At 41.1% G+C, this 26731-nt stretch overlaps 1 long non-coding RNA gene across 1 annotated transcript in view; it reads left to right on the top strand.

Moving 5' to 3' along the window:
- Positions 1 to 6079: 6079 nt before the first annotated feature.
- LOC134347442 (uncharacterized) overlaps positions 6080 to 26731 on the top strand; it is a 101770-nt gene continuing 81118 nt past the window's right edge. The window contains exons 1-2 of the long non-coding RNA XR_010018155.1: positions 6080 to 6357; positions 6540 to 6582. This is a non-coding gene — a long non-coding RNA (uncharacterized LOC134347442). The remainder of the gene's footprint in view (positions 6358 to 6539; positions 6583 to 26731) is intronic.

The raw sequence follows: 26731 nt of genomic DNA, 5'->3' as shown, positions 1-26731 counted from the left end.
TCCCTGAAAGCAGCAGTGAGAAGAGTGTTTTCCTGGATGGTGCCTTCCAGCAACAGCATTTCATGTAGATGTGCTCCATGGTTGGGAAGACTTTACCCAATGATGTACTGGGCTGCATCCCCTATTTTTTGCGGGATTTTTCATTCAACGGCATTGGTGTTTCCATACAAGGCTGTGATGCAATCAGTCAAAATACTCTCCGCCACACATCTATAGAAGTTAGTCAAAGTTTTAGATGTCATGCCGAATCTCCGCAAACTCCTAAGGAAGTAGAGGCACTTCCATCCATGGACTCATTTTACACCACATGCTGTCGGAGCAGTGCTGCCAGGATAATCAAGGACACGACCCACCCAGCCAACACATTTTTCGTCCCTCTTCCCTCTGGGAGAAGGCTCAGGAGCTTGAAGACTCATATGGACAGATTTGGGAACAGCTTCTTTCCAACTGTGATAAGACTGCTGAATGGATCCTGACCCGGATCTGGGCCATACCCTCCAAATATCCGGACCTGCCTCTTGGTTTTTTTGCACTACCTTACTTTCCCTTTCCTACTTTCTATTTATGATTCATAATTTAAATTTTTAATGTTTACTATCGATTTGTACTCCAGGGAGCACAAAGCGCACAATCAAATATCACTGTGATGATTGTACGCTCTAGTATTAATTGTTTGGCGACAATAAAGTAAAGGAAGCAGAGGCACTGCCGTGCTTTCTTCATAATGCATTTACATACTCGACGGAGGACAAGTCCTCAAAAATAATAAAACACAGGAATTTAAGAACACTGAAGGTTGTTGTCAATGGCACACACTCATCCACAGGTCGTGGTGAACAAATGGGCTAAGGTTATTATGTCTGATTATTACTGCTGTAATTTAACCATTTTGTCATCACTAAACATATCTAAGTTATGTAACATACAACAACTAATTTCTCTTGTATACCTTCGGGAAACCCTGAGCTGTTCAGACAAGAGAATACAATTTTTAGAACAATAATGTCTCACAATGATTCTGATATTTCGATTCTTCTCACAGTGCTGGTGCTCAAATATCATGGTTGAAATGCAAACAGGTGAGAGCAGCTATTGAAGCTGGATAGCTAGTGACCACCCAAAATATATTATTACAGACAGAGCTGACCACTGAAAATCCTTCATATTGTGACCTTCCAAAAAACAGCCATTGCATGTGCTTCATAGAAACATGACACTGATCATGAAGAAACTCTTCCAATGATCCACAACTATAGAAAAGTTGATTGATGAGAAACCTGAAGTTAACGAAAAGACTCATAGTTAATAGTTAATGGAAGCATCGAAGGGCATCTGACTGCAGCCAACGGCTATAGCTCGCTAAACTATACCCCTGTTAGCTTAAGCACAATTTGTTGATTTTGGAATGTGCTGGAATAGCCTGCAGTCAGTTCTAAAGCTGCCCAGTCAAAAGACTTCTCTTTTAAACAGTGATAAAAGCAACAGAGTAGCTCACTGCATTCCCAGATGTACTAACTCAATTCGACAAAAAAGGTCGCGGGTCGCACCCTGGAGCTCTAGTTATGTCAGAAAGGGTGGATATGGGCATTGCACAAACAGAGATATCATTAGATGTGTTTGACAGGGTAAAACGTGCACTCTCCTGTAAATAGTGCACAAAGTGCCTGGTCCAGTTTAACAAAGGGTTCAATTTCACCAAGAAATTATCACTGGTATGAACTCCAACAGATTCAATCATTGTTTATGGGATTTGCATTTAAAGAGGGAGCTAATCTATACAGTTTTACACTTGTATCTCCAGGCAGCAACTTTCCCAGATAAAATTGCCAAGAAAAGCAGATTCCATTTGCAGGAATTCCAAGCAAAGCCTCTCTAGTAGCGCTTTATGTAAATTTCTTCTTTATTTTCTAATATTCTACATAAATTAAGGTATCAATTAAATAAAATGTAACTATTCATTGACTAAAATGTAAAACGTATCAATTAAAGTCTTAAAATTCTAAACTGGAGATTCATAATGATGTGCAGAGTTGATGGGGAATATGCAGAAGACTGTAATAATAAAAAGCTTACTATGACAAATCTGTATGTTGTAACAAACATTTGTAATAATACATTGGTGTCTACAATATTTAGCAAGATGACTTTATCACTCTGAAAAGTAGAAGCTTGTTAAACAGAAAACTACCATTCCTTTACTTACAAGTACAATTCAAACCAAAATCACGTTGTGTTGGTCTCCCCTTTCAGCTACACATAAGTTCCCGTTTCATCACTTCCAACTGAAACTTAGTGCATTGGTAGCAATTTTAAAGTATTAATTGACCAATACACCACAAATTTGGGATTTTTCAAAATAAAAGTTATTTACATATTATTTATTTACATTATTTATCTAAATAGGAAAGTATATAATTTTATCCAGGTTTATTCTGAATTATCTGATATCAACTATCACCAATAGCTGTCAGGTGCTGCATTTTTGTCCAGGTTACAGAGGAAGGCAGAAACCAGATATCCTGATCTCTAACTCTTGATTGTTACCAAGCTGTAGTGTGTAAATTGTGACTCTAGGGAAAGATCATAAGTAGACTCAGGTATAGAATGCTATACTGCAGAATGGTTTACCAATCTTCAATGTTCTGAACCACATGTAAATATATATTCATTTGTAGTATAAAACCATCCTAATGAATAATTAGGACAAAATTAGGACAAAAATCTAGCATTCTTGGTAGAATAAGCATTAAAAATAATATTATCATTGCTAGCGCACAATATTTATTTTAAATGCATACAAACATGTACTTTTATTGAACTACATCAAGATTCTATCACAGTGATAGGCCTTTTGCACCAAATGATCTCATGTAGTTCTAATGCTCCAAATATCAAGTTTTGCCAGAAGTGAAACTATCATGCATATTACAGAAATGTCTGTACAGGTTGTTGCCAGGTTATGGCAGAGCACCGTTCCTGTGAACTAAATCAATGAAAGTTATATAGAGTTCACCCAACTTGTTCACCCAACTTGTTCACACCTCAATCTCCTCAGCACCACTTGACTGAAGCAATTAATGGAGCCTCTAAAACTGCTCATTAACTACATTACCTGGTATGGTATAGCACAAATACATCAGAAGGTAATACTTTGTGTATTTTGAGGATGCACTCTTCTCTACAATATGAATAAGACCGTCACACAAATTAAGAACCTAATTGTTGCATAAGTGGTCAGTACAAACAATACAAGTTTGAGAAAAAAATTACATTGGTATTCTTTAGATCATAAATTGGTCACAAAATAAAGACTCAATTAACCTATTTATAAAATTATTCAAAATCTGATAGTTAGGTATAATAGCAGAGCTGAAAATATAACCCTAAGTTTGGAGTTCCACTTTAAGCCTCCACTTAATTACCGAAAAATTACAGTTGAGTTGCTGAAGATACACTTTCTCACTACCCTGTTGTGACTTGCAGTCCTGCATTTTTCTGAGTCTAATACAAGTAGCATATACTCATGTCATTGTTTAGAATCGTATAAGCACAACTCCACAACCTTTTGAATTACTGAATGTTCATATATAGATCAAAAAAAGTACAAGATCAACTATCTTATTGGTATGGTGTTAACAAAATTAAATTTTGTAGCTTTTAATGCAAGCCTCAACAGTTGTGTCATGCATCATAGCACTAAATCAGTCTGATAAAATATAATACAATTTCAATTGGCGTAACTACCCAATCTGTTATCTCCGTATAAAAAAATGCTAACCGACAGTGACCAACTTGATGAGGTTAATATATAACTAAAATTGATTTAATTTGCTCGGGTAAAAATATACAGTATTTTAATTTGATTATAACCCGCTGAGGCCAATGTATCTACGTACAGTATTTAGATACCAACACCTCCACCTGGTGTACAAAATGAGGATTTTTGATACACATATACAGTACAGTATTTCAGGTTCCGATGTCTATAACGAATCATTCAATTTTACCAATCTCTACTTCTACAGACTTCTATAGTTTGGGAATGCATTGAAAATACCAAAAACAAATCTACAATGACATGTCAAAATGAACTTGCTACCACAGAAATATAGTGATTTTGTACAGAGTATTTATTACTACAAAAATGGGATGAATACCGATCATCAAAATTGCAAGCTTCGCACATCAATACATATAAATGTTCCCTGCTTGATAAGTGAGTATTCATCGATAGTAATCAATTACAATTAAAAGATTTCTTTTATTTCTGTAAACTGAATGTTAATAAACTCCTAATAACTATAGAAAGCAACTTTAATTATTATTACATAATGGAATTTAATACATCATTGATATGACTAAAGTCATTAGATATTGTATAAAATTACACTGTGCTTCGGCGTGTGACAGGAATTTTTAATCCTCAAGTCTTTAAATAAAAAGCAGTACCAAGACGACACCAAGATGCAGACTACTGCAAGTACCCAACAGCTGTGGGCATGGACAGACGTGCTCAGAGTAACTGGCAAAACCGAGCTCACACTAACATTACAACGTCCAATATTATTTCCACAGCAATAAAAGCAAAGGACTAATTTGCGACATTAAATAGTAAAAGAAAATGCTCCTAAAATAAAAATCCGCCTTTAAAAATATCACAAGTACAAACCACCTCGTCCGATGATAGCTGCGAGGCAACCCTATCCAAGACATTTTTTCAGTTTTCCTAGACTTACAACAGTTAAATGCACGATGCAGTTTCTCACGTATTCATTCAAAGCAATATATTAAGAAAAACCGCAAGTTTTTATTCAGACCCTTCCGCAATAAACACAGGGAAGGATCGTCTCCCCAAAAAAAGCCAGTTAGCACCGGGACGGACGCAACCAGAGAACAGGACCAAAAACAACGCTTCAACATCAAAAACACTCTCAATCCGAGTCCTCTTGGAGAGGCAGGAAATTAAAGTTTATTCTTACCTTGGAGTTGAAAAAGAACCCCGCAGAAGCTGTAGAGGCAGAAAAGGGAGATGTTGTGTTTGGTGAACATGGTTCTTCTCCTCCTGCCTGATATTTATTTCTCTCTCTTTTATTTTCCTCCGTTCCTTCTCACGCCGACCGATCTGCAGATATCCAGTGGAGGTGCTGACGGGACTGAGTCTGCGATAACCGATTTTGTTTTTAGTTGATTTGGATGTCAAATATTTAAAGATGTATGTCTGCTTATATTCACAACTGTCCTTTCCCCCCTCGGTTGAGTTTGAATGATTAATTTTTAATATTGAGTCGATCTCAGCGCCCGTGCGGTGGGTCTGTCCGCCGACCGTCGGCCGCCCGCCCGCTCGCACCGCTCGCGCTGCTGCTGCTCCTCGCTCGCGCCGCCGCCGCCGCTGCAAACGGACGCACGGCCCAGAGTCTCGAGCGGGTTGGCGAGCTTTCCCACCGGCCAAGCCAACCTGCAGAAAGCGGCGAGCGGGCTGGGCGGGACTCTACCCGCCCGACCGACACCGCAGCACGCCAATCAGACGCAGCTTCTGCTCCAGTGCCACCAATCGTGGCAAGGGAAGGCGGGACTGAAATGCTTAACCTGCTAGATTGACAGAAGGTTTTAACCATTCGGAAACAAAATTAATGCAACCTGCAAGAAGCAAGAAATTGGCCTCTCCAAACTTATGCAGAAGGTTGCTTAATGCAAATTTGGAACATTATATTTATATTCAAAGAACCTATACCTCACATTTTAATGTACTGGGTTGTTTTTAGATCCTTCACAGCTGCTCTTCAGCATTCGTACTTATGTTGATGACTGTTGGAATTTGGTGATGGCTCCTTTAAAGATCTTAACGGAGCAGATCGGGGGCTGGAGGGTCGGGGGGGGGATATCGCGGAGAGAGGGGGCGCGGGGATCTCTCCTAGCAACCGAGGCCCGGATTTGACATAACGTGGTCTTTGGCTAATCGGATCATCACGGTTTCCCAGCGGTCCAATAGGAAGGAGCGAGTGGTGAAAGGGGCGGGAGCAGGAGCAGCACGAGCATGGTGGAGGTGCTGAAAAAACAGCAACTCGCGAGCGCGCCTGGCTCCCGGCATGATTGACAGCTCCGTGGCCGAAGTTGCTGCAGACTGTTCTAATCTATCTCTTTCCAGACAGCTATAATAAATTACAACTTCAATTTACATCCATGCAAATAATTTCCTACCTGAATTTTTATTTCAGCTGAAAACTTTTAAATATGTTTTAAACAGTCCCCGAGTTCATGCAACATAAATTAGTAAGTAGGAGTGGGATGTTCAGTCACTTCGTCTTTCTACCAAAGTGGATGACTTCACAGTTCTGCTTCGATTTCACCGAGATCAGGGTACGTTATTTACATCAGCGCCTCCTTACAGTACTAAACATTTGTTACCCTAATATCCAAAAATATAGTCTTGTCAGTCTTTCACAGAACCCAGGGTGGTCAGTTCCGAAGATTCACAACCGTGTGAATGAAAAAAAATGGCTTCATCTCAGCTCTAATCGATCTATCTGTTCTTTTTTCAGACTGTAACACCTGGTTGTGGACACCCCACCAGGGAAAGTAAAGGTGAGTAAGTTGTGGCATTTTATGTTGGCACCGGAAGTATGGTGACACTTGCAGGCTGCCCCAGCTCACCCTCGGACTGTGTCATTGACGCACTCGAGTGTCGATGTTTTGATGTGCATGTGACGAATAAAGCTAATCTTTAGAAAACACCATCGCTGCATTTGCTTTGTCAACCCCCAAAAATATACTGTGACATTCTGGGCGGGGCGTGGTCGACAGCCTGCCCCTGCATTTCTAATAAACCAGTACTGCTTACTGTTCTTGTGTTAAAATGCTTTTGTGGGATTATGGTGGGAAGTTCCAGTTCATTATTGCTACATTTTAGCTTGGGTTATAGAGTTATTTGCTTGTGTATTTGTGGGGCACCCTAACTGTAACTGGGGTGTGCGGTGGTCACCCCCACCCCCCCCGTCACTGTGAGACTGGGGGTGGGGGTGGGGTTCACTCTCCGGGTCATGGTGCCTGGTCTGTTTGTGTCTATCACAATAAAACTGTCGTTGAGTTAAAGAGCTTCCTCCTCTGTCATTATGGACCAAATGCTTGCCAGGATATTTTGAATATTTCAGTGTGAATTGCCTCTCATTCTCTAAACTCAAGAATTCGTGGGGCTATTTGCTTAGTATCTGTTAACCCCCAGTAATTCAATCTTATCAAATTAAAACACACACAATTAGGCTGATATTTGGTTAGAAAAGGTAAAGAGGGATAGGAGGCATATTGGACAGGAATATGGGAAGGATGGACAGCACTGTTGTCTCTAAGCTGAGCAGTAACTGAAATGCTCCTGCGCACGTAGCCTTTGTTGGCAGGCAGCTGGAATTTTATTTTATATAATGTTAATAAGACCACAGGAGCAGAATTAGAGATATCTGGTGGTAGATGAATTGGACACTGTAAATTGTCCCATAACTAGAAACAAGAGGAAATCTGCAGATGCTGGATATTGGAGCAGCACACACAAAATGCTGAAGGAACTCAGCAGGCCTGACGGCATCTAAAAAAACTAGCAAATATCTAGGATACTTTTTTCCATAGATGCTGCCTGGCCTGCTGAGTTCCTCCAGCATTTTGTGTGTGCTGTCCCACAATTAGCCTAGGATTAGATCAGGGGATTGCTGGGCAGCATACCTCGAGGGCCAAAAGGCCTATTTACACTGTATCTCATTAAGTAAACAAACAAACAGACAAATAAATAACATATTTCATGACATACAGTATATCAGTGATAATGTCGGTGATTTGGATTCTGATTTCAATCCTTTAAATTATTGCGATACTAAATTTTTAATAATGGCGATTTCTTTATGGTTCTCTTTCACTCTGGACCTGTTACTGTTACCGAGAGGATATCGGCATCTCCTTCCATTAACATAAACATGAAATATTTGTTTAATTTCGTTGTTATTTCCTGATTGCCCAAAGTAACTTCTCCTTACTCAGTCTCTAAGGGAACTCCATTGATTTTAACTAATCATTTCCCTTTTATATATCTATAAACTCTGCACTGTGTTTCTATGTTTCTCTCTGGAGTATCCTTGCATCTTAATTTCCATTTCAATATCAGTGCTTTCCTTCAGTGAAATCTGAACTTTTCCCAATTCACAGGCTTATTCCAATATTACGAGCCTTTACCTAAATGTGAAATTTAAGCAATACAACATAGAACATTACAGAACAGTACAGGCTGTTCAGCCCACAATGTTATTGTGACCCTATAATCTACTCCAAGGTTGATCCTTCCCACATAGCCCTCCATCTTTCTATCATCCATGTGCCCATCAATGAGTTTTATAAATGTCCCTAATGTATCCAACTCTGGCACCACCCCTGGCAAGCCTTCCATGCCCCCACCACTCTACATAAAAATCTAACTCCAGCATTCCCCTATACTTTCCCTTCTAATCACCTTCCAAGTATGCCCACTTGTATTAGCCATTTCCACCCCAGGGAAAAAGTCTCTGGCTGTCCACTCTAAGTATGCCTCTTATCATCTTGTACACCTCTACTAAGTCACCTCTCATCCTCCTTTACTCCAAAAAGAACATTCCCAGGTTAGTAGGACAACACAATGTAAATTAAATGAAGCAGCCTTCACAGATGTTTCTAATTATGTAAAGAAGGGAATTATTGCTAAGACAAGCTTTGCAAAGATGCATGAAAACAAAGATGTAGTCACTCCTAGACCAAAGACAGTGCTGAAAAATACAGCCTGGTTTCCATCGCTTAGATGTAAGGTTGGCTGTGTATTACCAGTAACACAATTGTGTTTTTATAACAGTAAATCACTGTTATAATAGAGATTATTTACATCAACACTGTAGAATGCTTGATATGTACAACATGTAGGTGATAAAATAACCCTGACAGGGGTTTGATATATTAATAGCTTGTCAACTGCAGGTCGAGTTGAGGCTTACGGCATTTTTAGGAAGATACGAAGTATACAAATCATAACAGCTTCAGATGCAGTAGTAGTTGTAATGTCGCTCCAAGGGCACTAGACTGACCATCAATGTGCTATTATATTACAGTGAGATGTATATCAGTGGTGTCTTCCAAAATAAGAGGGTTATGAAATCACCGGTTTGCTCAAAATTGCTTCTAAAAAATTAATTGTGTTTCGGCTGTAGCTTTGCATTGGGATTCTGCCCACTACTGGAAGTACCTGTCATTCCTTTGTTTAAAATCAGTTTAAAATCGTTGAGCTTTTAAACTGCAAGTTAAGCCAATTAGAAATAGTATGGTTATTATCAAACAATTTTCTGCTCTGTGCCTGCAGGTGGTAATCCCCAGGTTAAGCACAATGAATGTTAAAACTCCTTCCATACTTACCCCTCAAGCATTCCAAACATTGTGTGAGTTATAGCCCATTCAGCACCTCTTCGCAGAACATTTTGGTTCTAAATATAGCTGCAGTATCTTTATATCTGTGACCTCAACAAGAATTCTGTAATTGGAGAAAAGAGAGTCAGGATCAGAATCACTTTATTGCCAGTGTGTAAAAAACATACCAGAATTGATTGTGGTTCGATGCCAAACATCAAACACAGGACAATACCATAACAGACAACACAACAGCAACCAATCACTTACAAGGCAATAGAGCAAACAGCCATGAGCAATCACCAAGTAGCAGAACGGTCACATGCACAAACGTCAATAGGCAAGGTTAAATAAATGTGAACATACGAAGAGATTTAATAATTATCAACAGAACAAGGAGAGTAGGAAAGACCATTTAACGGATGTTGTACAGGGACAGTTTGCGTATTACACCCGTGTGAGTTTGTTCAGAAGCTGAGTAGCCACAGGAAAGAAGTTTCGGAGATGACGTGAAGTCATGGTGGTGATGGACTTGTAGCCTCTCCCTGATGGCAATTCAGTGAATTGGTGACTGCAGTAACTTTCTCAGCTCTTTTCTTCACTCTGGTGATGAACGGGTCTTCTAATGTTGGCAGCTGACAGCCAATGATCTTTATTGAGTGGGTGGACCACTTGCTACAACCTGGACTTGGAGAAAGATGCTTTGTCCCAATAATGTATCAAAATTCACAACTCAAGTGAGCAATCTCACTAAACTAGTATGGTAATGAACTCAAGACAGTTTACAAGTGCTTGAAATCCAGACATGGGGTCAGGGATTCAGATTTATGGATAATTGGGACCTCTTCTGGGGCAGATGTGACCTGTACAAAAGGGATGAGTTGCACTTAAATCTGATGGGGGCCAATATTCTTGCAGGCAGATTTACTCGAGCTGTTGAGAGTGGTTTAAACTGATATGGCAGGGGGATGGGAACCAGTATGACAGAGCTGAAAATATGCCAGCAGATTTACAAGTAGATGATGGGTGTAACATGAATGTAAGGAAGGACAAAGCAACGATTGGGTACAAATGCAGACAGAGCAAAGTGTTGAATTATACCACAGAAGAAAATTCAAAATGGGAAAGAATGCAAAACTGAAGGTGCAATATATAAATGCACGTAGCATTCGGAATAAGGTGGATAAACTCGTGGCACAATTAGAGATTAGTCGGTTTGACGTAGTGGGCATCACTGAGTCATGGCTGAAAGAAGGCCAGAGTTGGGAGCTTAACATCAAGGCTATACTGTACTTTATATCCAAAGGAAAGGCAGGAAGGCATAGGCGATGGTGTGGTTCTGTTGGAAGGAGATGAAGCTACATCTTTAGAAAGAGGTGACATGGGGTCAGAGAATGTTGGATCTTTGTGGGTGGAGTTAAGAAATTGCAAGGGTGAAAAAACCATTATGGGAATCAAATATAGGCCTCCAAATAGTAGCCAAGATGTGGGGTTGAGATTGCAAAGGGAGCTGGGAAAGGCATGTAATAAGGGGAATGACACAATTTGTTGAATACCTATGAGATGGCTTCTTAGAGCAGTTTGTGCTTGAGCCTACTTGGGGAAAGGCTATCTTAGATAGGGTGTAGTGTAATAACCCAGATCCGATCAAGGAACTTAAAGTAAAGCAACCCTTAGGAGGTAGTGATCATAATATGATTGAATTCATACTGAAATTTGAGAGGGAGAAGCATAAACCACGTATCAGTATTGCAATGGAATGAAGGGAATTAAAGAGGCATGGGAGAGCAGCTTGCCCAGGTGGATTGGAGGAGGATACTGGTAGGGATGACGGCAGAGCAGAGATAGTTGAAGTGTCTGGGAACAGTTGACAAGGCACAGGATAGATGTGTCCCACAGAAAAAGATCTCAGCTGACAGGTGTAAGCAACCATACCTGACAAGGAAGGTTAAGGACTGCATAAAAGCCAAGGAAGTGCATATAAGGTAGCAAAAGCGAGTGGGAAGTTGGATGATTGGGAAGCTTTTAAAATCCAACAAAAGGCAACTAAAACAGTTATAAGAGAGGAACAGATGAAATAGGAGGGCTACCTAGCCAATAATATAGAGCAAGATACTAAAAGATTTTTCAGTTATATGAAGAGTAAAATGGAGGTGAGAGTTGAGATTGGACCACAGGAAAATGATGCTGGTGAGGTAGTAATGGGGGACAAAGAAATAGCAGAAGAACTTAATGGGTACTTGGCATCTGACTTCATTGTGAAAGATATTAGCAGTGTGCTAGAGGTCCATGAGTGTCGGGGAGCAGTAGTGAGTGCCTTCGCTATTACAAAGGAAAAAGTGCTGGGCAAACTCAAAGATTTAAGGTGGATAAGTCACCTGGACCAGATGGACTACATCCCAGAGTCCTGAAGAGATAACAGATGCATTGGTCATGATCTTTCAAGAATCACTTGATTCAGGTATGGACCCAGAGGACTGGAACATTGCAAATATCACTACATTGTTTAAGAAGGGAGGAAGGCAAAAGAAAGGAAATTATAGACCAGTCAGCCTAACCTCAGTGGCTGGGAAATTATTGGAGTCTATTATTAAGGATGAGGTTTCAGTGTACTTGGAGACTAATGATAAAATAAGTCAAAGTCAGCGTGATTTCTGCGAAGGGAAATCTTGCCTGATAAATCTATTAAAGTTCTTCACATAACTAGCAGGGTGGACAAAGGAGAGGCTGTGGATGTCATTTACTTGGATTTTCAGAAGGCGTTTGATAAGGTGCCAAACATGAGGCTGGTTAACTAGATAAAGTTCTGTGGCATTACAGGAAAGATACTGGCATGGAGAGAGGAATGGCTGACAGGCAGAAGGCAGCGAATGGGAATAAAAGGGACCTTTTCTGGTTGGCTGCCAGTGCACAGTGGTGATCCTCAGGGATCAGTATTGGGACTGCTATTTTTCACATTGTTTGTCAGTGATTTGGATAATGGAATTGATGGCTTTGTGGAAAAGTTTGCAGATGATACGAAGATAGGTGGAGGGGTAGGTAGTGCTGAGGAAGCAATGCAATTGCAGCAGGACTTAGACAAATTAGGAGAATGGGCAAAAAAGTATTGGGAAATGTATGATAATGCATTTTGGTAAAAGGAACAATAGTGTAGACTATTACCTAACTAGGGAGAAGGTTCAAACATTAGAGGTGCAGGGGGACTTATGAGTTGTTGTGTAAGACTCCCGAAGGTTAATTCACAGGTTGAGTCTGTAGTAAAGAAGCCGTATGCAATGTTGGCATTTATTTCAAGGGGAATAGAATATAAAAGCAAGGAGATAATGCTGAGGCTTTATAAGACTCTAGTCAGGTCGCACTTGGAGTCTTGTCAACGGTCCTGGGCCCCATATCTCAGAAAGGATGTGTTGTCATTGGAGAGAGTCCAGAAGAGTTTCACAAGGATGATTCTGAGAATGAAGGGGTTAACACATGAGGAGCGTCTGGCAACTTTGAGTCTGTACTCACTAGAATTTGGAAGAATGTGTGGGGATCTCATTGAAACCTACCGATTGTTGAAAGGACTAGATAAGGTGGATGTGGAGAGGATGTTTCCTAGGGTGCGGGTATCCAGAACTAGAGGCCACAGCCTCAAAATTGAGGGGCGACCTTTTGGACAGAGGTAAGGTAGAATTTTTTTAGCCTGAGAGCAGTGAATCTGTGGAATGCCCTGCCACAGATTGTGGTGGAGGCCAAGTCTGTGGGTATACTTAAAGCAGAAGTTGACAGGGCATCAAACGATATGGCGAGAAGGAACATGTACGGGGTTGAATGAGATCCGAGATCAGTCTTGATAGAATGGCAGAGCAGACTCGACATGCTGAATAGCCTAATTCTGCTCCTATGTCTTATAGTCTAAAATGCTGAAGGATTTTAGCAGGTCAGCAGGTCAGACAGCATCTATGGAAATGAATAAACTGTTGACTTAGGCCCTTCATGCAACTAGTATGGTATCTTTCTCTGGCAAGCCCCCTTGTGAGGGAGGATATAGAACACAGAACGTAGATACCAACAATTTATTTTGTAAGTTGAAGACATTGGTCTGGATGTGGAAAAAACTAACTTAAAATCAAATTAGTTCCCTTAAAATGGAATTCTAAGACTTCTTCTTTCAAACCCATCTGACCTTCTGGCACCTTCCACTCCATCGATAGGTACATATAATGATTTGCTCAACCAACTCATCTTTCATCACTCTGTTCCATTTCATTTATTATTGCTGGCTTTCAATGCCAGTGGTTTGGAGAGTTAAAGGGAAGAACTTTGTTGAATTATATTAGGCTTTGTCAGGACTACATTTGGATTACAGCATGTAGTGTGGGTCTTTGTACTTAAAAGTATGTGTCTGGCTTGGAATCAGTACGTTGTAGATTCATGGCATTGGTCCTTGGACTGCAGGCATTGATCTATAGAGAGAACTTGAATTCCTGACTGGAGTTTATAGGAATGAGAGGTGATTTCATTGAGACATGCAATATTCTGAGAGGATTAACAGAGTAAATTCTGAAAAACTGTTGCTTCTAACAGAGTCAACATCTAGAGTGACTATTCTCTATATAAGGGTCAAGCGTTTGCAACTGAGATGACGAAATATTTCTCCATGTAGAAAGTTGTAAATCTTTGGGATTTACTTTTACTAAGCTTTGAAGAAGCTTAATTATTCTTTATCTTCGAGGGAAAGATTTAAAGATTTTTGACTCCCACCAATGCTGTTTGACCTGCTGAGTTCTTCCAGCAGGTAATGTGTAATCCCAGCAAGGTTCTCTGGTATAGAAAAAAAATCAAAATAACATGAAGCTCAATAACTTTAATTTAGTACATGTCTGGTGCCTGTCATTGCTACCAGTATGTGTATTAAGAGAAGTAGAACTTAGAGAATCTTTCATATACAACACACACACAAAAGGAAGAACCCAGGCAGCATCTGTGGAGGAAAATAAAATGTTGACGTTTTGGGACCGGAAAGGAAAGGAGTCGAAGCCAAAATAAGAAAACGAGGAGAGGGGATTATTTTATAGTGAGAGCTGATATGCTGGTCAAGTATTGAGTAATTGTCTTGCAATGGCCTAGTAATTCTGCATATTATGTTCAATAACACTGTGATTAACATTTCTCCCCTTCCCTGCCCACTGTTTGAATGTAACTAAAGTGGAATTCCTGCTCAGTCCATTTCTTTACTGTTCTTTGCACTCAGCATGTGTGGCGATGAGAATGAAAAGACTTAGTTGTGTCCAGCTTCTTATAAAATAGCACCAATGGTAGTCTGAAAGCAAATTACACAGTCGTCTGCTGAGGGTTCAGTATGACTGGGAGGAATCAAAAGGTCACCGAGCACCATTGTAAAAACAGCACCACGCACAGACCACAACACCACAGAAGTCAGCCACCACCTGTTCAAGGCAACGTGGAGCGAGCAGTAATTATTGCTCCATCACCATTGCTCACTTCAGGGAACATATTAAAAAGGAGGCAAAGTATCTTTCAATGCAAGCACATACAAAAGTATCACACAGATAATCCGATAAATACCCCATTGTGAGGGGACAGAGTGTGGTTTCTATCTTCTGCCCTATTGAAGAAAAACTGGTCTTGGCAATGTTGCTTGAATTTTAATGAAATTCATTCTAAATATATTTGTATTAATTGTAATACAAGGGGAAATAGCAGATTTTAAAAAAGAATGTTTTGATATTTGGGATGTGATTGAACTTAGATAAGACATCCAGTGAGTGTCATAAGTCATAGAGTCACACAGCACAGGTGTTTAGGGCCTGTGATGGAAGACCTGGGTAGGGATGGTTAGGGCTCAAGTGCTGGAGTATCGAAGACTAGAATCAAGACATGATACAAGGCTGAAAAGGAGACAGCATTCTAAGCTAGACACCAGACGAGAATCCGAAGTTGTGCTGATGATTGAGCACTGAACCTCCGTTCAGGTGCTCTCTAAATATTAAAACCTTGGAGCCAAAACATAGCCGCCAATTAGTGGCACTGACCCGAAACTTTAAAGGGGCCTTGTCAACTATCCCTATTCCAGAGAGTTAGCATGTCTAATCCTCGGAAGTTGGTGTGGTTGGGTATGTGTCGTAACAGGACCCCCTCCATAATGGCTGATTCTGAACAGTCCTGGCTGCTCGGAGAGACAATGATGCCAGTTTTGGATGAATGCTAGATCCAAGACGTTCCTTTATGAAAACGAGCATCGTCCCTTGGGTCCAAATCCTTGCCAGTTCAGGAGGAACTGCTGAACACCCCAAACAGTTTGTGAATCCAGAATTCTTTTTACAGTGAAGACCTGTTCCCCATTGACAAACCTTGGTGGCAACTGGACCAATGGTGATGGGGCTAAAAGACTGGTGCTTACAGATTTTAATTTGGAAGTGTGGAAGGTGAGATTGACTTAATAGTGAGGGGAACAGGCAGGAGATCCTGTTGATGTGAACGGGACACCCGGATGATATGTTGCCTCCCAGGTGCCAGGATCAGGGATCTCAGATCTTGTCCACAACATTTTGGAGAAGGAGGGGGAGCAGCCAGATGTCTTGGTACATATCAATGACATAGGAAGGAAAAGCGATTAGGTCATAAAAACAGAATTTAGAGTGCTAAGTAGAAAGCTGAGAAGCAGGACCACCAGGATAGTAATTTCTGGTTTGCTGCCTGTGCCACGCACCATTGAGGGTAGAAAAAGGATGATTTGGCAGATTAATGTATGGCTGGGAAGTTGGTGCAGGGGGCAGGGCTTCAGGTTTTTGAATCATTGGGATCTCTTTTGGGGGAGGTATAAGCTGTTCAAAAGTAAAGATGGTAAAAAGGTAAAGATAGCGCGCAGTCAGACTGTCAGGAAGGGCAGGCAGGTGATGGGACTTAGTTGCAGCAACAAGCTGAGTATCAAATCATTAGGGATGCAGAATCAGAAAAGATAGCAAATATGGTACACAAGGTGTCGTATCTAAATGCGTGTAGTATGAGAAATAAGGTGGAAGATCTTGCCAGGTATGACGTTGTGGCCATCACTGAATCGTGGCTGAAGGATGGTTGTAGTTGGCAGCTGAATGTCCAAGGTTACACTTTATATCAGAGGGACAAGAAGGTAGGCAGAAAGGGTAGTGTGGCTCTGCTGGTAAAGAATGGCATCAAATCAGTAGAAAGATATGACATGAGATTGGAAGATACTGAAACCTTGTGGGTTGAGTTAAGAAACTGCAAGGATAAAAGGACACTGATGGCAGTTATATACAGTCCTCCCAACAGTGGCTGGGAGGTGGGCCACAGAAAGTAGAAAAGGCGAGTCAAAAGGGCAACGTTATGGTGGTCATGGGAAATTTTAACATGCAAGTCGATTGGGAAAATCAGGTTGGTAATGGATCTCAAGAGAGTGAGTTTGTTGAATGCCTAAGAGATAGCTATTTAGAGCAGTTTGTTGTTGAGCCAACTAGGGGATCAGCTATACTGGATTGGGTGTTATCTGATGAACTGGAGGCGATTAAGGAGCTTAAGGTAAAAAAAACCCTTAGGAATCAATTATCACAATATGATTGAGTTCAATTTGAAATTTGGGAGGGAGGAAGTAAAGTCTGATGAAGCAGTATTTCATTGGAGTAAGGGAAATTACTTTGGTATGAGAGAGGAGTTGGCCAAAGTAAATTGGAAAGAGCTACTGGCAGGGATGTCAGCAGAGCAGCAATGGCATGTGTATCTGAGAAAAATGAGGAAGGTGCAGGACATGTGCATTCCAAAAATGAAGAAATACTCAAATGGTAAAATAATACAACCATGGCTGACAAGGGTAATCAAAGCCTCTGTAAAAGCAAAAGAAAGGGCATATAATAAAGCAAAAATTAGTGGGAAAATAGAGGATTGGGAAGTTTTTAAAAACCTACAAAGAGCAAATGACTGGTATATGGTCGCTTCCACAGTCTGCAACAGGGTAGCTTTTAGACTTGAGTTATCGAGTTTTTGAATCTATCATTGATTGTTATGTAGTTGATTTGATTTTTGTTGCTCCTATCTGGGCTTCTCCATGTCCATTTTCTTCTTGGATGTTGTTTAAACCAAGTGTTATGGTCTTATGGTCTAAAACAAGTGTTGGTCATTATCTGATTGTTTATTTACACCATGATATAAGCTTTTCTCCTCTTTCATTTCTTTCTCCCAGTCCCTGGTCTCCAACAATATGGTCTTCTCTTCCCTCACCAACTTTTGCATTGAAGTCGCCCATGGCTATGATGGCTTCTTGTGGTTTGCATTCTTCTAGTGCTTTGTCTAGGGAGTGGTAGAAGGCATCAATTTCTTCCTCTGAGTTTGCCATTGTGGGTGCATGTACTTGGATGATAGAGATGTTGTTTTGTTGTCCTTTTAGTTTGATTAGCATCATTCTGTCTGAGATATGCCAGTATCCTAGCAGGCTCTTGGATGTTTCTTTGTATAAGATGATTGCAACACCCTTTTCATGTTTATCTCCACCAGAGTATACCATCCTGTAGTCGTCTGATTGGAATACTCCAGTGTCTTTCCATCTTATTTCACTTAGGCCTAGGATGCTGACTTCTAGCCTCTTCATTTCTAATTTTACGTTTTCCAGCTTACCAGCTTGGTGCAGGGTTTGAACATTCCAAGTGGCAATTCGCAGTCTCTTGGTCTTGCAGACAGTAGTGTTATAACGATTCAGGCTCACCTGTCTGTTTACATGATATCCCGTACCGAGCGAGGTGTCCGCACTATTTGGAAGTGGGCTCCCATTTACGCTGTTGTCTTTTATATTTGTGTCTGTATTAACCATGGTTGTTTGTACCAGGAATAAAATACAAGAAGTAGCTTCCCCTTGCTTGCTTCCGACGCAGTCATTTGCAAAATGAAAATAAAGATGAGAAAATTAAAGAAACCAAAAAGATCAGAACCACTGGATTACCGACAACTACAAAACAACCCTTATCTGAAAACAGAATACACAATCAAGGTGAAAAACCGTTTTCAATTTCTGCAGAATGAAGGAGGCAAATCTTCCTGGGACATACTGAAGGAATCCATGGTTGTAGCTGCAAAAGAAACCATCCCACAAAAAGAACAGAAGAGTAAGAAGAAATGGATAACTGAAGATATATTACCATTGATGCAACAAATACAGACCATCAAACCAAGAGACCGTGAAGAATACAAACAACTTGATAAGACAATAAAAAGAAAATGCAGAGAAGCTAAAGACAGATGGCTAAATGAGAAATGCTCAGAGGTAGAAATGCTACAAACCCATAACCCTGGAACAAAGTTAATGCACAGTAAGATTAAAGAACTAATGGGGAAATTACCTTGCTCAGCAAGTGGATGCATCAAGGCAAAAGACAGCAGTTTAATTATGAACAAAGAGGAAATCCTAAACAGATGGACAGAATATATAAAAGAACTTTTTGAAGACCAAAGAGGAGAAAAGCCGAACATAAAGAAGAATCTTGAAGGACCTAGCATTCTAAAATCAGAAATTCGAGCAGCCATAAATAAAACAAAACATAACAGAGCAACTGGTCCAGACAACATCGCTGTTGAAATGATACTAGCCTTAGAAGATTTTGGAATAGAGAAAATAACAGAAATAGCAAATGAAATCTATGATCATGGGGATATACCTGATGATTTAAGTAAATCAGTGTTCATCACACTTCCAAAGAAAGAGGGAGCAACAGAATGTGAGTTACATCGTACAATAAGCCTGATGAGCCACGTGGCAAACATTATTCTCAGAGTAATCATGATGAGAGCAAGACTCTGTATAAAACCAGAAATCAGTAAAGAACAATGCGGCTTTGTGGAAAACACTGGAACCAGAAATGCAATTTTCATGCTATAGATGATCTGTGAAAGAGCCATCCAGGGACAAAAAGACATTTCATCGACTATACAAAAGCTTTTGACATTATCAGACAGCAAGATCTTCTGGAAATGCTTCAAAATCTTGACATAGATAGGAAAGATATACGGTTCTTAAGAAACTTATACTGGGACCAGACAGCATCCATCAGAATAGAAGGAGAAGTGAGTGAGTATGTGAATGTCATGAGAGAAGTCAGGCAAGGTTGTGTCTTTTCGCCAGACGTGTTCAACCTGTATAGTGAAAATATCTTGAGGAGTATCAAAGACATCAAAGGATTCAGAGTTGGAGGCCATAATATAAATAACATCAGATATGCTGATGACATCGTACTAATAGCTGACTCAGAAACAAAAACTTCAAGAACTACTCACTATAGTGGCAGCAGAAAGTAATTGCAGAGGCCTCTCAATCAACACCAAGACAGAAAGCATGGTCGTCTCCAGAAAGACAAACATCTCACAATGTGTGATCAAGATCGGAAATACAAACATCAAACAAGTCAACAAATTCATATATAGAAACATAGAAAATAGGTGCAGGAGTAGGCCATTCGGCCCTTCGAGCCTGCACCGCCATTTATTATGATCATGGCTGATCATCCAACTCAGAACCCCACCCCAGCCTTCCCTCCATACCCCTTGATCCCCGTAGCCACAAGGGCCATATCTAACTCCCTCTTAAATATAGCCAATGAACTGGCCTCAACTGTTTCCTGTGGCAGAGAATTCCACAGATTCACCACTCTCTGTGTGAAGAAGTTTTTCCTAATCTCGGTCCTAAAAGGCTTCCCCTTTATCCTCAAACTGTGACCTTGGCAGCCTAATAACAAGTAATGGCAGGTGCGACACAGATATCAAATACAGAATAGCAATAGCGAAAGAAGCTTTCCAAAAAATGAAGACCATATTAACAGACAGAAAGATGAGCACGCACACTAAAAACAGAATACTGCAGTGCTACATTTATTCTGTCCTGACTTATGGAGGTGAATGCTGGACCATTTCTCCGGCAATGGGAAAGAGACTAGAAGCAGCTGAATTATGGTTCTACAGGAGAATGTTAAACGAAGGATAGATCTATATGGAAAACCATGGTCACCAAAGTCCACATCGGATATGGTACCTAGACAGACAGACAGAGAGCCACTAATAATTAATCATTAGAAGGGGAAAAGATGAAATATGAAAGCAAGCTAGCAAATAATATCAAAGTGGATGATAAAAGTTTTTTCAAGTATGTTAAAAATAAAAGAGAAATGAGAGTGGATATAGGACCACTAGAAAATGAGGCAGGAGAAATAGTAACAGGGGACAAGGAGATGACTGATGAACCAAATGAGTATTTTGCATCAGCCTTTACTGTGGAGGACACTATCAGTATGCCTGATGTTGTAGTGTGTGAAGGAAGAGAAGTAGGTGCAGTTACTATTACAAGAGAGAAGGTGTTCCAAAAGCTGAAAGACCTAAAGGTACATAAGTCACCCAGACCAAATGAACTACGTTCTAGGGTTCTGAAAGAGGTAGTGTTAGAGATTGTGGTGGCATTAGAAATGATTTTTCAGAAATCATTGGACTCTGGCATGGTGCCAGAGGACTGGAAAAATGCTAATTTCACTCCATGCTTTAAGAAAGAAGGAAAGCAGCAGAAAGGAAATTATAGACCAATTAGCCTGACCTCCTGGTTGGGAAGATATTAGAGACAATTGTTAAGAATGAGGTAATAGAGTACTTGATGACACAGGACAAGATAGTACAAAGTCAGCATGGTTTCCTGAAGGGAAAATTTTGCCTTCTGACCCTGTTGGAATTCCTTGAGGAGATCACAAGTGGATGTTGAATATTTGGACTTTCAGAAGGCCTTTGACAAAGTGCCACACATGAGGCTGCTTACCAAGTTAAGAGCCCATGGTATTACAGGAAAGTTACTAACATGGTTAGAGCATTGGCTGATTGTAGGAGTAAAATGGAAATAAAAGGATCATTTTCTGGTTGGCTGGCAGTGATTAATGGTGTTCCACAGGGCCAGTGTTGGAACCACTTCTTTTTATGCTGTATATAAATGATTTAGATGATAGAAACCATAGAAACCATAAAAAAACTACGGCACAGAAACAGGCCTTTTGGCCCTTCTTGGCTGTGCCGAACCATTTTCTGCCTAGTCCCACTGACCTGCACACGGACCATATCCCTCCATACACCTTCCATCCATGTATCTGTCCAATTTATTCTTAAATGTTAAAAAAGTACCCACATTTACCACCTCATCTGGCGGCTCATTCCATACTCCCACCACTCTCTGTGTGAAGAAGCCCCCCCTAATGTTCCCTTTAAACTTTTCCCCCCTCACCTTTAACCCATGTCCTGTGGTTTTTTTTCTCCCCTTGCCTCAGTGGAAAAAGCCTGCTTGCATTCACTCTGTCTATACCCATCATAATTTTATATACCTCTATCAAATCTCCCCTCATTCTCTACGCTCCAGGAAATAAAGTCCTAACCTATTCAACCTTTCTCTGTAACTGAGTTTCTCAAGTCCCGGCAACATTCTTGTAAGCCTTCTCTGCACTCTTTCAACCTTATTTATATCCTTCCTGTAATTTGGTGACCAAAACTGAACACAATACTCCAGATTCGGCCTCACCAATGCCTTATACAACTTCATCATAACATTCCAGCTCTTATACTCAATACTTTGATTAATAAAGGCCAATGTACCAAAAACTCTCTTTATGACCCATCTACCTGTGATGCCACTTTTAGGGAATTTTCTATCTGTATTTCCAGATCCCTCTGTTCCACTGCACTCCTCAGTGCCTTACCATTAACCCTGTATGTTCTACCTTGGTTTGTCCTTCCAACGTGCAATACCTCACACTTGTCTGTATTAAACTCCATCTGCCATTTTTTAGCCCATTTTTCCAGCTGGTCTAAGTCCCTCTGCAGGCTCTGAAAACCTTCCTCACTGTCTACTACACCTCCAATCTTTGTATCATCAGCAAATTTGCTGATCCAATTTACCACATTATCATCCAGATCATTGATATAGATGACAAATAACAATGGACCCAGCACTGATCCCTGTGGTACACCACTAGTCACAGGCCTCCACTCGGAGAAGCAATTCTCTACTACCACTCTTTGGCTTCTTCCATTGAGCCAATGTCTAATCCAATTTACCACCTCTCCATGTATACCTAGCGACTGAATTTTCCTAACTCCTGATGGATTAGATGGCTTTGTTGCCAAATTTGCAAATGATACAAAGATTGGTGGTGGGACAGGTAGTGTTGAGACAGGTAGGATGCAGAAGGACTTCGACAGATTAGGAGAATGGGCAAGAAAGAGATAAATGAAATGCAATGTTGGAAAATGCATGGTCATGCACTTTGGTAGTAGAAATAAATGTGCAGACTATTTTCGAAACAGGGAGAAAATCCAGGAATCTGAGATGCAGAGGGACTTGGGAGTCCTTGTGCAGAACACCCTGAAGGTTAACTTGCAGGTTGAGTCGGTGGTGAGGAAGGCAAATGCCATGTTAGCATTCATTTCAAGAGGTCGAGAATACAAGTGCAAGGATGTGATGCTGAGGCTTTATAAGGCACTGGTGAGGCCTCACCTTGAGTATTGTGAACAATTTTGAGCCCCTCATCTTAGAAAAGATGTGCTGGCATTGGAGGGGATCCAGAGGAGGTTCACAAGGATGATTCTGGGAATCATACAAGGAACAATTGATGGCTCTGGGTCTGTATTCGCTGGAATTTAGAAGGATGAGGGGAGATCTCATTGAAACCTTTTGAATGTTGAAAGCCTAGACAGAGTAAATATGGAAAGAATGCTTCCCATGGTGGGAGAGTCTAGGTCAAGAGAGCACAGCTTCAGGATAGAAGGGCACCCTTTCAAAACAGAGATGCAGAGAAATTTCTTTAGCCAAAGCGTGGTGAATTTGTGGAATTTGTTGCCATGTGCAGCTGTGGAGGCCAGGTCGTTGGGTGTATTTAAGACTGAGATTGATTGGTTCTTGGTTGGAAATGGCATCAAAGGTTACAGGGAGAAGGCTGGGAACTGGGGTTGAGGAAGAGAGAAAAAAAAGGATCAGCCATGATTAAGTGGCGGAGTAGACTCAATTGGCCACATGGCCTAATTCTGCTCCTATGTCTGTTGGTCTTATGATCTCGAGGGTCTTAGTGACCTGCAAGGTTGAAGCTATCGGGTTTATTTTCTTGTGTAGTGCCCTGGTTAAGATTTTACTGCTAATGTTGTAGGGTATTTCATTTAATGGCTTTCTGTAGAAGCAATGTATTCTGCTGGTAGTGTTTGGGTTACCATTAAAGATAAGGGGTTGTGATGTTCATTCTTAGGAATATTGTGTTATCAAATCAGGATGGTGGAATTGAGAGAAGGTTCTAGAGAATGCGGGACAAAGAGTTTTTTTGACAGACACTGAGGTGGGTCGAGATCTTTATCGGCAGGATATTGGAGAGGGAAGAAGTTTGAGAGAACTGGCCATAGAATTCGATCCAACAGGAATGTACGATTCAGTGGAGTCCAAGAGAGGAAATCCTACCGGACCTGTGATTGGTGAATTGGAGTTGGTGCCACAAGTACACCAGACGCATCAGCTTTTAGAAGATTTGAGCTCCATCTTGTGTACATTTGACTGTTTTAATTATGATGGGCCCTTTTGATTTTTTTCTTTCTTCTTTAATAACAGTTCATTTAAGTTAACATTCATTAATATACTTTCTTTATAATTGCATACAGTGTACGATCTGTTACTTCTTGCTGACAGGCAATTGCATAGGAGAAGTAGTTGCACAGTATTCACACAGATCAGGGTTTAGGTAGGCAAGACATTCTAACCCTACAGGTATGATGGAACCATTCTTAAAAAAAATAAGAAAACAGCAATCAAAATTCTTTGGACACATCATGCAAAGAGAGACATTAGAACATTTAGTTACAACTGGAAAGCTGGAAGGAAAAAGAAGCAGAGGCAGACAGAGAATGAAAATGATAGATGGAATAACATCATGGTTAGAAACAGGGGAGGCAACAACTACAATTCGGAGGGTCAGGGACTGTGATCAACAGAACATAGAACATCGAATAGTACAGCACAGTACAGGCCCTTCGGCCCACAATGTTGTGCCGACCCTCAAACCCTGCCTCCCATATAAGCCCCCACCTTAAATTCCTCCATATACCTGTCTAGTAGTCTCTTAAACTTCACTAGTGTATCTGCCTCCACCACTGACTCAGGCAGTGCATTCCACGCACCAACCACTCTCTGAGTAAAAAACTGTCCTCTAATATCCCCCTTGAAGTTCCCACCCCTTACCTTAAAGCCATGTCCTCTTGTATTGAGCAGTGGTGCCCTGGGGAAGAGGTGCTGGCTATCCACTCTATCTATTCCTCTTATTATCTTGTACACCTCTATCATGTCTCCTCTCATCCTCCTCCTCTCCAAAGAGTAAAGCCCTAGCTCCCTTAATCTCTGATCATAAACCAGGCAGCATTCTGGTAAATCTCCTCTGTACCCTTTCCAATGCTTCCACATCCTTCCTATAGTGAGGCGACCAGAACTGGACACAGTACTCCAAGTGTGGCCTAACCAGAGTTTTATAGAGCTGCATCATTACATCGCGACTCTTAAACTCTATCCCTCGACTTATGAAAGCTAACACCCCATAAGCTTTCTTAACTGCCCTATCCACCTGTGAGGCAACTTTCAGGGATTTGTGGACATGTACCCCCAGATCCCTCTGCTCCTCCACACTACCAAGTATCCTGCCATTTACTTTGTACTCTGTTGTAGATAGTGTAGAGGATTGTCAAAGATTGCAGAGATACATTGATCGGATGCAGAAGTGGGCTGAGAAGTGGCAGATGGAGTTCAACCCGGAGAAGTGTGAGGTGGTACACTTTGGAAGGGCAAACTCCAAGGCAGAGTACAAAGTAAATGGCAGGATACTTGGTAGTGTGGAGGAGCAGAGGGATCTCGGGGTACCTGTCTACAGATCCCTGAAAGTTGCCTCACAGGTGGAAATATTTCAAATGTCATTAGAAACAGGGATGGTGCTAGTGGATTGGCGTATTGCTCATGTTGTTCCATTGTTTAAAAAGGGTTCTAAGAGTAAACCTAGCAATTATCGGCCTGTGAGTTTGACGTCAGCAGTGGGTAAATTGATGGAAAGTATTCTTAGAGATGGTACATATAATTATCTGGATAGACAGGGTCTGATTAGGAACAGTCAGCATGGATTTGTGCGTGGAAGGTCATGTTTGACAAATCTTACTGAATTTTTGGAAGAGGTTACTAGGGATGTTGACGAGGGTAAAGTGGTGGATATTATTTATATGGACTTCAGTAAGGCCTTTGACAAGGTCCCACACGGAAGGTTGGTTAGGAAGGTTCAATTGTTAGGTATTAATATTGAAATAGTAAAATGGATTCAGCAGTGGCTGGATGGGAGACGCCAGAGAGTGGTGGTGGAAAACTGTTTGTCAGATTGGAGGCCGGTGACTAGTGGTGTGTCTCAGGGATCTGTACTGGGTCCAATGTTATTTGTCACATACATTGGTTGGTTGTTCGTCCATCGTTGATGTCGATGAGGACCTCGACACCATTATGATGGTGTCAAGACTAGCGTGTGATTTGGATTTAAGTGAGGGAGAGTTGTGCAGCGTCAGCCTCACTCTCTCTTTCCAATTCCCATCTGGATCCAGTGGCAAGACAGAGTCTAGACGGCTGGAGATGGGACTAGGCACAGTGGATGACCGGGACGTCTTCTGTGTCTTGTCCTGCTCTACACGTTCCACGACGCTTGCAGAGACCGCCTTCTTGACCGTTGGACCTTCCATAGGTCTCGTCCGCTCAATCCGCCAGATTCTGTCTTCACATGCTGGGATAGACAACTCCCTATCTCACCGAGGGTTTGAGACCCGTCAGCTACCCTCACATACATTAATGATCTGGATGATGGGGTGGTAAATTGGATGAGTAAGTATGCAGATGATACTAAGATAGGTGGAGTTGTGGATAGTGAAGTAGGTTTAAAAAGCTTGCAGAGAGATTTAGGCCAGTTAGAAGAGTGGGCTGAAAGATGGCAGATGGAGTTTAATGGTGATAAATTTAACATTTAAGAATAAATTGGACAGATACATGGATGGGAGGTGTATGGAGGGATATGGTCCATGTGCAGGTCAGTGGGACTAGGCAGAAAATGGTTCGGCACAGCCAAGAAGGGCCAAAGGGCCTGTTTCTGTGCTGTAGTTTCTATGGTTCTATGGTAAATGTGAGGTGCTACATTTTGGTAGGACTAATCAAAATAGGACATACACGGTAAATGGTAGGGCATTGAAGAATGCAGTAGAACAGTGGAATCTCGGAATACTGGTGCATAGTTCCCTGAAGGTGGAATCT

Source organism: Mobula hypostoma, chromosome 6, assembly GCF_963921235.1.
Source record: "Mobula hypostoma chromosome 6, sMobHyp1.1, whole genome shotgun sequence".
Classification (NCBI taxonomy): domain Eukaryota; kingdom Metazoa; phylum Chordata; class Chondrichthyes; order Myliobatiformes; family Myliobatidae; genus Mobula; species Mobula hypostoma.
This window is presented reverse-complemented; position numbering and strand designations above follow the sequence as displayed.